The sequence below is a fragment of the Chrysochloris asiatica genome, unplaced genomic scaffold (genome assembly GCF_000296735.1).
Source record: "Chrysochloris asiatica unplaced genomic scaffold, ChrAsi1.0 scaffold00323, whole genome shotgun sequence".
NCBI classification, from domain to species: Eukaryota; Metazoa; Chordata; class Mammalia; order Afrosoricida; family Chrysochloridae; genus Chrysochloris; species Chrysochloris asiatica.
In genome coordinates, this window is record NW_006408841.1 from 1,592,001 (window position 1) to 1,595,854 (window position 3,854).

General features: G+C 42.0%; 1 pseudogene; it reads left to right on the forward strand.

Annotated features, from left to right (window-relative positions):
* The first annotated feature begins 2,534 nt into the window (after window positions 1-2,534).
* On the forward strand, window positions 2,535-3,161 carry LOC102831703 (annotated as a pseudogene).
* Window positions 3,162-3,854: the final 693 nt, after the last annotated feature.

A 3,854-nucleotide genomic window follows, 5' to 3' on the forward strand; every position in this document is an offset into this window, starting at 1 on the left:
TAGTCCGAGAAGGGAAAATGTCAGCCATTGAGCATTCTGTCTGGCAGCTTGCATCAAGCCCGGGTGTCTGTCTTCTTTGTATCTGTTTTCTCTGTGTCTGTTTTCTCTCTCTCTATCTCTCTCTCGCCACCGTCACCGGACACCCCATCTTCGGGTCCTCACCCCCTTGCCGAGGCCAGACCCCGGCAATATAGGAACTTCACTGCTTATACAGTGATGAGTTTTCAATGAACCACTGTCACGGACAGTTTTCCAAGAGAGGCACCCTTTTATTTTTATCAGAACACTGAACATTTCGAGAGTCCTTCCCTTAGAGTGGATTTACTGTCATTGGATTAGGATGCCTTGTTATAATGGATGAGGCCTCCCTGGATCGCATGGCATGTGCTGGGCTACATCCTTTGAAGCACTAAAATATTTGTGATGAAGCGGGGGAATTTGCATATTATCACTAGCTGAACACACTTGAGTCCAGAAACAATAGGCATCCAGAATTAATTCCTAATCGGTAACTGGAGTCTTGTTGTGGTATTATTGGATCAGCACTGAACCACAAAGTCAATTTGAATTGTAAGGTTTGAAACTACCAGCTGCTCCCCAGAAACCCTACACAAGGTTTCAAAGAGTCAGAATCAACTCGACGGCACTTAACAACAATACTTGTGACATATTTCACAGCATATTCACAATTCTTTCCCTGCAATATACTGACTTAAAGTGTTTTCTTTTCCAGTGATCCTGTATTCTGTCTGTTGGAAATGCTAATGGTTCTAGGAAATCTTCTGAAGTTAAGAAAGACAAGAAAAGTGACAGAAGGCCAGCATGAGCTCTTAGACCATAGAATTCCAGTGAGGTTAGCTCATATGCAGCAGTCAGAAATGGGGTGTGGTATTTTTTTCTGATTAATTAGCAATGACAGGTTCAAAATTGATGATGATGAATATAAATCCAAGGACAGTTTCATACATATATATTCATTTTGTAAGGAGCTCTGGTAGCGTAGTGGTTATGAATCGGGCTGCGAACTAAAAGGTCAGCGGTTCAAAACTACCATCTGTTCCGCAGGAGAAAGATGAGGTGTTCTGCTCACATAAAGATTTACAGCCTTGGAAACCCTGTAGGGGTCACTATGAGTCGGAACCGACTCCACGGCACATAACAACAACAACAATTCATTTTCTATTGCTGCATAACACATTTCCACCAATATAGCAGCTCAAATCAATGCCCATTTACTAACTCATAGGTATGGCAGAAGTCTGGCACTGGGTGGCTGAGTTCTCTGCTCAAAGTCTCATAAACCTACAATCAAGGTATCAGTCAAACTGGGCTCTAAACTAGTAACCCTAGGAACATATCCACTTTGAAGCATGTTCAGATTTTTGATATAATTCAGTTCCTTGTGTTTGTAGGACTGAAGTCCCCTTTTCCTTGCCTTTCACTATCTGGGGGCTGCCCACTTTCCTTCTCTCAAAACCATTTCATCTGCAAACCAGCAACCAGTTTTGAACCTCTCTGACTTCCTATTTCCCCTTGCTAAGAGAAACCTCTTCCCTTATGGATTTAACTTATTATATTGGACCCATCCAGATGATTCAAGATAGTCTTGCTACTTTAAGGGCAGCCTATGAATAATCTTAATTACATCTGCAAAGTTTCTTTTGCCATGTCTAATAATCTATTTAATAATCCAGGTGTGGTGCTCTAGGTGAACCATTGGACTGCTGAGCAATTGCTTGGCAATTCAAAGTTTCTTTGAAATGACAGGCTCACTATGAGTCAGAAGTATATGAACTGCACTTAACTACAACTACAACAAAAACTATATAATGTATTAAAGTAACCCTTGTAACACAGTAGTTACGAGCTTGGCTGCTAACTGAAAGGATGGTGGTTCAGACCCTCCTAACTGCTCCATGAGAGAGAGACCTGGCAATCTGCTGCTGTAAATATCGTAGCCTAGAAACCAATATGGGCAGGTCTCCTCTCTCTCCTGGGCTTGCTGTACACTGGACTTGACTCCACTGAATCCAAAAAGAAAATCATAATCCAGTCACAGGTGTGACCTCAGGGAGCAAGGGTCCTGGGGCCAGAGTTCTGCTTATCCTAGCATATAGCATGGTGCAGGGGGATTTATGAGTCTGTTAATGTTGCAAACAGTTAACACACTAGGATGCTAACTGAAAGGTTGATGGTTCAAGTCCAACCAGACACATTTAGAAAGAAAGACTCAATGATTTACTTCTGAAACATTAGCCATTGAAATCTCTATGGAGCACACCTCAACTCTGACACACATGGGGTCATCTTATGTCAGAATCAACTAAAAAGCAATGGTGGTGGTGGTGTTTTCCATACCAACCTCAAATATTTAGAGAATCATCATCATCACTAGTGTAATCTTTAAATAAAAATTTATTTTTTAGGTCAGACGTGGAGGAAAGGAGCCACGACCAGCCAATAAGAGACCACAGAGCCAGCGAAGAAAACACAATTCGAGCCGCTGCGACCACCGTCTCTGCCACCACACCCCCATGGCGGCCGCCAAATAGTCTCATGAGAATCGGGACACCACCGAAAATGTAGACGAGTCCATTCGCAACCCCCAGTTTGAGCCGATAGTGTCCCTTCCTGAACAAGACTTTAAAACACTGGAGGAAGATGAAGAGGAACTTTTTAAAATGGGGGCAAAGTTATATCGTTTTGCCTCAGAAAACGATCTCCCTAAGTGGAAGGAGAGAGGCACCGGTGACGTGAAGCTCCTGAGGCATAAGGAGAAGGGGAGCATCTGCCTTCTCATGCATAGGGACAAGACACTTAAAATATGTGCCAACCACTACATCACGCCAGGGATGGAGCTAAAGCCGAATGCAGGTAGCGACCGAGCCTGAGTCTGGAACACCCACGCTGACTTCAACGATGAGCGTCCCAAGACAGAGCTGCTTGCAATCTGCTTCCTCTATGCTAAAAATGTACAGAAATTCAAAATAAAGTTTGAGGGGTGCAGGAAAGAGATAGAAGAGTGAGAAAAGAAAGGTTCGGGTAAAAATGACAATGCTGGAAAGGTGGCCGAGAAGCTAGAAGCTCTTTCGGTGAAGGAGGAGAATAGGAAGGCTCTTGGGACCAAGGTGGCTGATGGGGAAGACCAAGGTGAAGACTGAAGAGAAGCAATAAATGGTCTTAATATTATTTTCTTTTCCCTTTTTCTAAAATTTTTTTATCCTATCCCTTCTTTTGGATTTATTTTTTTTCTGTTTTGTTTACAAGGGACTTTATATAAAGCTGTTTGAGCTCCCAATATCCAGATTGTTTTTTTTCTCTCTCTCTTGGAGTTTTTGTCCTATTGAAGATGATTTCAGAAAATCCATTCCCCAGTCATGAAAATGTACTGTGCTAACTTTCTTTTCCATAGTGGAAACACTTATTTATAGTCATCAAAACTAGTGAATAAAAAATGCATTTGATAATGGTTAAAATATATATATATATATAACAATACTGTTACACATACTCTGGACATGGCTAATATATCAACTGAGTCCTTGTTTTTGTTGATGTTAAGTGCCATTGAGTTGGTTCTAATCCATAGAGACACATTATAGGGTTTCCTATGAGTGGCTGGTATCGTAGTAGTTATGAATCGGGCTGGGAACCGCAAGGTCAGCAATTCAAAACAACCAGCTGTTCCATGGATGACAGATGAGGCATTCTGTTCCCATAAAGATTTACAGCCTCAGAAACTCTGTACAGGATTGCTATGATTTGGAACTGATTAAACAGTACACACTCACCAAGAGTGGCTGGTGTATTTGAATTGCTGACCTTGAAGTCCAGCACATTCTCATGCTACTCCA